The following is a 12,429-nucleotide window of genomic DNA, read 5'->3' as shown; positions in this document are numbered from 1 at the left end:
TTAGTGCCATCTGTCATCAATGCCACGTCAGTGTCATCAGTGCCACGTATCAGTGCCATCTGTCATCAGTGCCACGTCAGTGTCATCAGTGCCACGTCAGTGTCATCAGTGCCACGTATCAGTGCCATCTGTCATCAGTGTCACATGCCATTGTCCTGGTGCTCCAGGGCCTTCAAAAGTGTAATAGGTGGTCAACAAGTTAGATGTGTAATTTATGCTCCTAGAACACGTGACGGTGCTCCCTGCATGTTGGGTCTCTGTATGTGGCCAGGCTGTGAAAAAGTCCCACACATGTGGTATCCCCATACTCAGGAGGAGTAGCAGAATGTATTTTGGGGTGTCATTTGTGGTATACACATGCCATGTGAGAGAAATAACCTATTACAATGACAATTTTGTGGGGGAAAAAAAAAAATCTTCATTTTGCAAAGAATTGTGGGAAAAAATGACAACATCAAAAAGCTCACCATGCATCTTACTAAATACCTTGGAATGTCTACTTTCAAAAAAGGGGTCATTTTGGGGGTATTTGTACTTTTCTGGCTTGTTCGGGTCGCAAGAAATGAGATAGGCCACCAGTACATCAGGTGTGATCAATTTTTTATGATTTGCACCATAGTTTGTAGACTCTCTAACTTTCACAACTTTCACAAAGACCAAATAATATCCACTAATTTGGGTTATTTTTACCAAAGATATGTAGCAGTATAAATTTTGGCCAAAATTTATAAAGAAAAATTAATAATTTGCAAAATTTTATCACAGAAACTAAGAAAAATGCGTTTTTTTTCAAAATTGTATAGCGCAAAAAATAAAAAACCCAGAAGTGATCAAATACCACCAAAAGAAAGCTCTATTTGTATGAAAAAAAGGACAAAAAATTCATTTGGGTACAGTATTACATGACTGAGTAATTGTCATTCAAAGGGTGAGAACACCGAAAGCTGAAAATTGGTCTGGGCAGGAGGGGGGTTTAAGTGCCCAGTAGGCAAGTGGTTAAGCCTGGCTGGGTTTGATTTGTTGGGGAGGAATAATAGAGTAGAGGTAGGGGGTGTGACCACCTGTATCCTGTAAAAAGTGACACCTTGTTTGACCAGTGAGAGGTGCTGGAGTACAGGTTGATGTGACACAGAATGTAGTTAGTTGTATGGGTCACCCTGAGCCTATCCTTAATTTGTATGGGCAGGGGTTTACAGGCCTATATAAACTGTAGGTCACATGCTCCGGAGTGGCTTGCGGATGGGAAGAGGACAGCAAAGGAAGACATAATGTAGAAGCTTGTTCAGCTTAAGAACTCTCCCCTCCGGGGAGAGGAACCTGCCTTAACAGGAGGAAAGATGGAGGAAATAACTGTGGGGATCTGCAATATCTAAAAAGGAGAGGCTGCTACCACCAACAGAAGAAAAGAGCTGGGAGAGGACCCGAGTATGGCAATCATGGACGGTCGCTCAAATGTACACATGAGTGCAGACCCAGTAGGGACAGTATTTCCAAAGGCTGAGGGTGCTGAGGATCACCTGGGAGAAATCCTAACAGTCTGTCCAGGAACTCTATTCAGAGTATTGTTCTTGGGACTTAAATTGGAGATTCTGTGCGGTTGGGAAGTAGTGGTAAACAGGAGGAAGAAGATTTGCAGACCATTACAGGAACCAAGTGAATAAGGCAGCTCATATTTCTAGAAGATTTGGTTCATGTTCTTTCTGTAACACATCATGGAAAGAATAAAGTTCAAGTTCTTTGTTCAAGACTGTTTGCGGAGTCATCAATGCAGGGAAGTGGGGGGTAATGGAACCAACTGGCGAAAAGGAACAAACTATTAGCAGCTCCTACCGGAGTAGTGCGCTTCATGAAGAAAACCACAAGCTTCTCAAGAAACTGACCGAATGGGTCGTGTGTAGATGGAGTCGCATCAATACTAAGTCTCTACCTTTGTTTTATGAATATTAATCAAATTAGATATACCTGGGAGGTCGGTCCCCCTCAAGGGCCCTATAACTCTCACATTTATACGTACTTGTCTTGGGCGCCAACAGATGTATGATTAATTGCATCAAGGTTGCAGGTATTGGGCTGCACCTTTATCTATTCTTTTCTACATGTGTCACTATATTATGCACACCCCCATGGCATTCTGGTTTGTCGCTTCTCTGCCCGCATTATAGACGGTCGGTTATTGGCCACCCTGGTTACAGATATCACAGCTTACTTTTATGCATATATGTTATTGATATTTTGATGATCTTGTAATGTTATATTCATATATGTTCTGTTCCTCCATTTTTCTGATAGTTAAAGTATACACCGCATATCTGTCTTTGAACCATACTCCTCTGTACAGTAGCGGTATTGTATATTATGTATTGAACTATCAATGTGGATTTTTTAGATCATGTATCTTTTATGCGTTATATTTAAATAAAATTATATTTGTTGTATTTAATATTTGTTGACTGTGCCTAAAAAGTCCCATCTTCTCTTGATATTCCAAAGTCTCAAGAATACCCAACCTCTGCTCGTTTCACAGAGTTCCTGCAGAAGGAAGCCAAGATAGTATGCAACCCCATTGCCTCCCCCTTCCTCCTCAGTACCAAGACCACAGATGAGGGAATTCCTAAAAGAGCCAAGGCGCTCAACACAAGCACTCAAATGAAGCCCTCCACCTCCAGTGTTCCAGAAATCTCAGCTTCAGGATCAAAACCATCATGCCTAGTCTGCAAAGACAAAACGCACAGTGTCGCTAAATGTCTGACTTTTGCAGCAAGGACCATCAATGAAAGGAAGGCCTTCATTTATGAAAACCACCTTTGGTTGCTTGAGAAAGGGCTATACTTTAAAAGACTGCAAAGGAAGACACACATGTAGCATATGTAGTCGTCGTCATCCAACCTGTTTGCACATATAGAGAAACACTGAGCCTGTCAAAACACCAAACGATGATTTAGTAGCTACGAGAGATAAGGTAAACGACAACGTTCCCAAAGTTACATCCTATACATTGACAAGGCAAACTCTTGCCACCTCCTGCATTGTTCCAGTTCTGTTGTCAGCTGCAGCGGAACCTCATAGAGAAATCCTCACTTTTGCCTTACTTGACAAGCAGAATGATTTAACCTTTATTTTGGCAGACCTGGTATCTAAGCTAAGTGTGAGCACTAAGCCGTTACCGCTAAAGCTCAGCAACATAACAGCCATTGATACAGTTATATCAAGCCAAATTGCTCATGGTCTGCAAGTTCCTGGTTTCAACTCTAAAGCTATAGTCCAACTCCGTCAAGCCTATACGAGAGACTTCATTCCAGTAGATAAGTCTCACATCCCCACCAAGGAGACTGCACTTCAGTGGCCACACCTCAAGCATTTGGCAAACAAGTTACAGCCACTTCAAGACTGCGAAGTCGGACTGCTGATCAGTTACGATTGCCCATCAGCACTGGCTCCATTGGAGGTCATTACGGGCTCCGAAGATGAACCCTTTGCTCAAAAAACTATGCTCGGCTGGAGCATCAAAGGATCAGCAAATCCACATCTTGACAGACAGGGTAGCCAGAGCTTCGTACACATAGTCGCAGTAAAAGAAATGCCATTGCCCCCCCGGTCACTGATGTATTAAAGGCTCTAGAAATGGACTTCTCTGAAAGAAATTATGAAGATAAGTACATATCTCAAGATGACATTCATTTTGTGCAGCTTCTCTCTGAAACCATAATGAAAAAGAAAGATCGACACTATGAGATGCCGTTACCCTTCAAAGACAACAGTAAACCAACACTACCAAACAATAGGAGGCTGGCCATTATTCGACTTCAACATCTAAAGAAAAGGCTAAAGGCCAATAAACGGTACTACGAACACTACACTGCATTCATGGAAGAAACGAACAGAAAAGGTGATGCAGAACCAGCCCTTTCATTATCAGAGGAAGAAACAGTGTGGTACATCCCACATCACGGGGTTTATCACCCCAAGAAGCCAGACAAGTTAAGAGTCGTCTTTGATTGTTCAGCAAAGTTTCAAGGCATCTTCCTAAACGACACCTTAATGACAGGTCCCAACCTGATAAATTCTCTAGTGGGAGTCCTCTGTCGCTTCAGGAAAGAAGCAGTTGCTGTGATATGCGACATTGAAAGGATGTTCCACCAGTTCTACATCCCCCCAGAAATGCGCAATTACTTAAGGTTCCTTTGGTGGGAGAACGGCCAGTTAGAAACAGAACCAAAAGAATACAGAATTGCAGTTCACCTCTTAGGTGCCAGTTCATTTCCAGGATGTGCCAACTTTGGCCTCAAGTATCTTGCACGACAACACAAGGCAGAATATCCTTCAGCATCAGCTTTCATTGAGAAGAACTTTTATGTTGACGACGGCCTAACCAGTGTTTCAACAATCAGTGAAGCTACAAATCTAATCCTCGAAGCGCAAGGATTATGTAAAAATGCTCTCTTAAGACTACATAAGTTCAACTCTAGTAAAAGGGACGTCCTGTCTTGTGTAGCTCCATCAGTAAGAGCAACAACTAGTGAACCTCTCAAATTCAACCCAGACTCAACTTCAGAAGGACAAGTACTTGGCATTCAGTGGTCAATTGAAAACGACACCTTCAGTTTCAGCATTGACATAAAGGATCGACCCTCAACTCGTCGTGGTATCCTGTCAGTCGTAGCCTCTCTTTATGATCCTCTAGGCTTCATAGCTCCCTTCATACTGAGTGGCAAGTGCATTCTCCAGGAGCATTGTCGCAGGGGCATCAGTTGGGATGAAGCACTTTCTCAGAGTTTAAGTCCATGGTGGGAGGCCTGGAAGGGTAGTCTGCAAGCTATAAGGAAAATCAAGATACCCAGATGCTACCATCCTGACTATGGTGACATAGTTATAATCAAGGAAGATATGTCTTTGAGATGCCAGTGGCAACTAGGATGTGTGATTGAAACTACAATAGGAAAAGACGGTCTAGTTCGTCGAGTCAAGGTGTTAGTGGGTGACAGAAGATTGCAAGATAAGAAAGACTATGTGTCAAAACCCTCAATTATTGAACGTCCTATTCAAAAGCTAGTAGTTATCATAGAAAGTAAATGAGTTGCCAGTTTAGTGATACACTAGCATACCACCACGCAATACAGTAGCCAGTCACAGAGGTACCTATAAGCTAAATTGTGTAAAGACTCATTTTTTTATAATGGCCATGGTTATGTTCTGTAAATAATGTATGACTCTAAGTCCTATTCGTCATAACATAATTTGGCGGGAGTGTAACTGTCCGCTTGTCACTTTAAACCTTTGTTCAGCACTGACTGACAGGTGGAACCTTTATTGCCTTCCTCTTGTTTCTCTGGGGAATGTTTTAATCACCAGACACTTCCTCCTTCCTCTAGTCTTGGAGAAAGGGGCTCTCATTAATTCAGCATTCACAGGCAAGCCAACAGTACCTCGTGGGAAGGTGATTGTTTATGGAAGTTTTCTAAAGTTTAAAGTTTGCACCCCTTGGTAAGCGGAGCAAGGTATGCAGTAAAGGTGCATTGTCATTGTCAGTATATATGTTTTTAGGCATAAATTGAGTCCATACTGTTAGTTAAAAGATATGCTGTAGACAATCCACATGTCTGAACATATAGTCATGCTTTCTTAAATGTTTAATGTTAATTTAGATATATGTGTGTAGATAATGGAACACCACTTTGTAACCCCCTGTTTGGTGATCTCTGTAAACGAATGTATTGTATGTCATTTTACAGTTTTCACGGTGCTTATGGTGCAAATGGTGCTTAAGGTGTTTAAGGAGTCAAAAAGATTAACCTCTGTGGTGTTCAACCTTAATGCACACATTTGAGGCAAAAGAATAAAAGTACTGCACCCGTCAGAAGCTCTCCTCTCGTTATTTACTCAAGGTCTGGGGCCGCCCGCTACAATGATTATGAAGAGTAATCACAAATTGATCATCATGAAATTATTAAAAAATGAAAGAAAATAAATTGAAATTAGCCCAATAAGGGCAAACATAAAACATGTATTTGAAATACATTGAACTACATACATGAAATAATATTCATTTAATATTCAATTAAATATTCTTTGAAAAAAGGGTTGCTTATAATAGTTATTATCACTGTTATAAGCAATCACACTGTGCAAAAAAATGTAATCCTGATCACCCCCCAGAGCCGTACAGTGTCACTATGGTAACACTGTACTGTTCTGGTCGCAGTACGTAAAAAAAAAATCATAAAAAAGAAAAAAGTGTAATAAAAAAGAAAAAATGTTTAAAAAAAAATTGAAAAAAATTTTTTTTTTTTCATTTTTTTTTACATACTGTCACCAGTCAGTGATACTGATCACCACCACACCAGTTTATATGATGATGCTGTACTGTACTATTGACAGTATGTAAAAAAAATAAAAAATGATTTTTTTTTAAAGTTCTTAATTTTCCCAAAAATTGTGACAAAAAATTATAACTTCAAAAAAACTCGCCATACCTCTTACTAAATACCTTGGACTGTCTACTTTCCAAAAAAAGGGTAATTTGGGAAGGTATTTGTATTGCCCTGGCATTTTAGGGCCTCAAGAAATTAGATGGGCAGTCAGTACATGGGGACTGATCGATTTTCAAATATATTCACAATATTGTAGACTGGTATAACTTTCACGCACACTAAATAATATATACTGATTTGGGTTATTACTCCAAAGAAATTTAGCAGTATACATTTTGCCCTACATTTATAAAGAAAGATTAGAAAAATTATGAAAGGAAGAAATGCTTGAAGTCAACACATTTTTCACCCATCCTTCACCAATACCTTATACACCTTTAGTGAGAAGCTGATGCATGGTCTATAGTGAAACCAACTATAATAAAATACAAAAGATGGCCACCACCCCAAGCTTTGTTTGTAACCTTGAGAAAGGGGACGATTGTGCCTTCGAAACATTGGTGGTTGGGACTCTGTTTAACATGGATCTTCATTAAACTTTGACATCACTTGGAGTGCTGGCCATCTTCTGGTTTTTTGTATGTTGAAGTCCAGCCTGGGTGACAAACATGGATCCCTCTATAGATACAATGGAAATGTTGGGCCAGTTGCCCACAACCAAAGAAGGTGCCTCCCGTCCCTAGCAGACTGTAAGAGACAAACCCATCATAGTTTTATTTGTGACACAGAGGAGGTGACATACTAAAGACAACTCAATATAGCGTTGACAATATTCTGTTTCCTTGCATTATCACACATGAGGCAACTTCTAGGAACTGCACGGATGTAATATTTCACTGAATGACATCTGCTATTGGTTTTACTGCCTCAGTTGGTAGTGTGAATTGTATTTCCTGCAACATTAACGTTACAAACCAAAGAAAGAAAATAACTTTTTACTACTGTTCTCATCAAAACGAACTCATTAAAGCGCAGGGGGCCTTCTATTTTACGGTGGGAGACAAAATGTTCTCTGCCAATCTTATCTTGGAGTCATTTTCAGCCTCCAGATAATTTCAATTACCTTTCTTTCTCCCTCTGTCATTCAGCCCGACACACTTCATGTTACTGGTTACCATGGAGCCTCTGGGTATACAGGACAGAATGGTTGCTGTAATCGACCCAACCTGACTACAACGTCCAGTTATGAAGTGGCGCTGCTCACAACAGCTTCAGAAAAAGAACATTAATGGGCGCTCTAATAAAATGTGTAAGGACTGGTGGCCAATATTATGACCCATTGGCACATATTGTGGGCCCTTGGGCTCCAGCAGCCATTAGGGGAGTGTGATTGATGATTGGAAGCTGTAATGGCAGTGATCTCTAGCTCATGTTTCATGCTCCCAGTCTCTAATGGTCTTCTGCAGCATGTCCTCAGTTTCCAACCACTATTGTATGTATCTAACAACTTTCTGTAGCATTACATGTGATGAATATTATATGAAGCCCCCTAGGGATGTTACAGAGTTTCAGCTGAGGCCCCCTAAATTTAGGAGGTTGTCCATCATTCATCTATTAGTGAATTTTGTTTGTTCCTTTGGTTGTTTATGACCTGTTTCCAAGAAGGCGTGCCAGATACTTACCGTAATTTTCCTTTCCTGACTAAGCTCCATGGCATCATTCGTGTGGGTGGAGACTACCCATACGTATGCTTCCATGGAGTGGTCAAGCCAACATAATTTCGGGTTTTTCGTGTCCACCCTCTGGTTTCAATACTTTCTCGATAACTGTTCCAGAGCTCAGAGAAATAAGAAAGTCAGAAGACTTGATTTGCATACTTGTTACTTGTAAGAGACTCATCCTCATTGACTCCAGACTCAGAGAAAGACTCTCTTTTAAGGAGCTCTTGCGGAAGCCTCCTGTACATTTGTCTCCGAGCTTTGCAGTCCCACAATTGCCTCCCTCACCGACCATGCCTCCTGGTACCGAGTCGGTCAGTGAAGGTGAACCCATGCACTTGGGTCTCATGCGTCTCTCTGCAGATGAGAGAACCTTTAGGAGGAGGGAGAGATTTGCCTTTATTGTGGCCAGACAGGTCACTTTTTAAAGTCTTGTACTACCCGTCCAGGGAACACCCGAACCTTGAAGTCCTGTCATGGAAAAAGACCTTAGGTGGCTTTGTTTCGTCCCCAGTTATCAAGAAGGATAAGCCCCTGGTTTCGGTCACCCTTTCTTGGGCTGAGTCATCCGTCAAGATACAGGCTCTAATCAGCTCTGGGGCTGCAGACCTGTTCATTGATGCTGCCTTTGTTATTTCCTCACCTAAGTTTCTTCTGGTTATTGGTTATCCTTGGTTACAGAGGCACAACCCCTCTTTTGATTGGCTGCATGCGGAGGTTCTCTCCTGGTCGCCACAATGCAGTAAGACATGCTTCCAGAAGGTAGCCAAGGTCCTGTGCACCTCTTCACTCTCCTCCCTGCCGGAGGAATACCACGATTTTAGCGATGTCTTTGACAAAGGTCAAGCCGGTAGTTTTCCTCCACACCAGTCATATGATTGCGCAATTGACCTTCAACCTGGTGCCATATCCCCTTGTGGCCGGGTTTACCCTTTGTCGGTCTTGGAGGATAAGGCCATGGAGGAGTATGTTGCAGACGCACTTTCTCGGGGTTTCAAAACCTTGTCTCCTGCTGGTGCTGGTTTCTTCTTTGTGAAGAACAAGAGTGGTGAACTGAGACCATGTATTGATTATAGGAGTCTCAATCATTTCACGATTAAGAATGCCTATCCAATTCCGTTGATTACGGAGTTATTTGACTGTCTCAAGGGAGCAACGGTTTTCACGAAGCTTGATTTGAGAGGGGCATACAATCTTGTGAGGATTAAGGAGGGCGACCAGTGGAAAACTGCATTTAATACCAGTTTTTAATAGCGTTTAATATATGAGTACCTCGTAATGCCTTTTGGCCTTTGTAACGTCCCGGCAGTTTTCCAGGAGGCTATTAACGATGTCCTCCAAGATTTGTTGCAGTTATGTGTGGTGGTTTATCTCCTCATATTTTCCAAGTCCCTAGAGAGCCACCACACAGATGTCTGTCGTGTGCTTCAGAAACTAAGAGAGAACAATCTCTATTGTAAATTGGAGAAGTGGGAATTCCATCGTGAACAGGTTAAATTCGTGGGCATTTCCACTGCTGGTTTTTTGTTGGACCCAGAGAAACTTTCAGCAGTCCTACAGTGGCCCCGACCGGTGGGTTTGGGTCCTCTGCAGCATTTTCTGTGCTTTGCCAACTATTATGCGAAGTTTATTCGTAACTTCTCCTCTCAAGCCCCTGACTGATATGACCAGAAAGGATGGTAACCCATAGAGTTGGTCTCCGGAGTCCAGTAAGGCATTTGAGAGTCTCAAGGCTGCCTTTGTTTCTGCTCCTGTGTTGGCACATCCTGATCCAATGTCACCTTTTATCCTTGAGGTTGATGCTTCCGAGACTGGTGTTGACGCCCTTCTGTCTCAATGTCCTACCTCTGAGAGCGCTATGCATCCTTGTGGCTACTTTTCCAAGAAATTGTCACCTGCGGAGTGCAATTACGAGATTGGTGACAGAGTGCTATTAGCGATCATTTTAGCCCTGAAAGAATGGAGACACCTCCTCGAAGATGCCACTGTGGCAGGTCTCATTCTTACTGACCATAAGAATCTCACATTCTTGTCTGAGGCTAAAAGCCTCTTTCCCTGAAGGGCGCAATGGGCTCTTTTCTTGTCAAGTTTCAAGACGATCCAGGAACCCACTGCTACAAGCAAGAAAAATCTGACAGAGTTCCAGACTTTCCAGTTCCAACCAAACCTTCTACTCTACAAGGTACCCAGCCTTCATACAAGCATCAGTCTTCACTCCAAAGGTGTATGCAACGAACAGGTACGAACTGCCAACCTTAAGCAAGTTTGAACCCAGCGCGCCTAAAGAAGAGAGTTTTACCAGGTGTTGGAATTCAACATGAATATCGTATTTGTACATATATTTCATTACGATACCTAAGAGAAGAAAACTCACATGGTTTCTGAAAAGGCTGGAAAGTGTCACACTTCCGGAAAGGACAGGATGTGACCTCCCAGGTTGGAATGTGTTCTGTAGCTCCCATTGCGCATGACAATGCTGGCTCCGACCTGTCTATGGGAATTTCCTGATTAGCTACTATCCACACAGGCTTCAAAGGCAGATAAACTGACAGGGATGATGGATGAGGTTAGATACAGGAGATCAAGGGCCCAGGTGTGTGTGAAACCTGACATCTGTCGGACGATGGCAATGCATGGACCAACACTGCCCCCCAGAGGACAAAATGGTCCATATGATGGGCTGTTGAGGGAACGCCCCAGAGACACTGTGATTCGTCCAAAGGCAAAGTTGGGCAGGCAAAAGGGGGGGTCTGGATGAGGTATGTTTGTTAAAAGTAATGTTTGCTAAAGAAACAGTCTCTTGAAGACCGGAGGACCAGCCGAGGAGGATGTGCTAAGTATCACTCTTGTATTGTGTTATGAGTGTAGGCCTTGTAATATTGCAATTTCTGGTAGTATCTTTATGTTAGTTTTCTAATTATGCTGTTTTAATACATTCCTATTTTTATTGGGAAATAAATGTAACTTGTTTTACTAGCAGCACCGTGTGTTTGGTTTCATAGCTAACCTGGTATTATTGTGATATTAACAATAGCATGTGCTCAGAGTTTAATAGGCCAACTAATTATAGGGACTAGACAAATTAATACACAGATATAATATTAATAATTATATCGATTTCTACACCAGGTATGCCTTTACACCGCACCACAATACACCAGCAGCCTACCCCAATGCCAATCAGGCTACCGTAGACTTTGCCAAGTTCCTGGCCAAAAGAGAGTTAGTTACCCAAGACTTGTCAAATTTAGTGATCGCTCACAACACTACAGGGCATGGCGATCCGCTTTCCAGAGTGTCATTCAAGGTCTAGATCTATCCTGCAGGGAACAGATAGAACTCCTCGTAAAGTGGCTTGGCAATGATTCTGCTGAACATGCCAAAAGGATCAGAGACATTAACATAAACCACCCTGAGATAGGCCTTGCAAACTTCTGGAACAGACTGGATAGATGTTATGGCTCACCAGAGGCTATAGAGTACACTGTTTATAATGATAGAAGACTTCCCAAAAAAACCTAGCAGAGGTTACCAAAGACTCAGAGATTTCAGTGACCTGGAGTTACAAGTTGCTAAAGCAGAAGGAGACTTACCTGGCCTTTCTTATCTTGACTCTGCTAGAGGTATTAACTCCTTAGCACAAAAACTTCCTTATGAGTTACACGAAAGATAGATTACTCATGGCTGTAACTACAAACGAAAACACAATGTGCTTTTTCCACCCTTTAGTGAGTTTGTGGACTTTGTAGACAGACAAGTAGGAATGAAAGATGACTCCTGTCATATACCCCTGTCCTCCTCCATTGTCACAGCTTAGGAGCTGATCTGTGTCTCACCTTTACTGCTGTAGGCCGGCTGGCACCTGTTGTTCCAATAGCTTGTGTTCTGTTCTGTGCACTCTGCAGCTATGGGTGTCGCCGGCCACACCTGTTGCTTAATATATGATTCCTTCCTGCTACTTCCTGTCCAACCCCTCGTGTGCTTCATTATTTAAATCCCTTTCAAACCAGCTACTGGTTGCTTGAGCAACATTTGTTTCGGAGCTCCCTTCGTGTAACCTGCCTTAAACCTGACCTCTCGTGAACTGATCTCTTGTGTACCGACTCGACTTGTTCTAATTACGTTGTCGGCAGCGCGCCCTGACCTTGGCTCGCTATCCGGCTCTCCTTTTGTTCATCCATCCATCCTTGTCTGATAGTGTCTCCTGGTACTTCCCTAGCGAGTAGGATGAACCCGGGGGTCGTGACCTGGAGTCAACACGCAGCTAAGCCCAAACCCTCATGAGAGGGTCCCTGGCAGAATACCAGCTGGCCCTTAGACTCCACGCCCTGGGGGATCCCGTG

This window comes from Aquarana catesbeiana, linkage group LG05 (genome assembly GCF_042186555.1).
Source record: "Aquarana catesbeiana isolate 2022-GZ linkage group LG05, ASM4218655v1, whole genome shotgun sequence".
Lineage (NCBI taxonomy): Eukaryota > Metazoa > Chordata > Amphibia > Anura > Ranidae > Aquarana > Aquarana catesbeiana.
The sequence above is the reverse complement of the archived record's forward strand: the minus strand, read 5'-3'. Positions refer to the sequence as shown.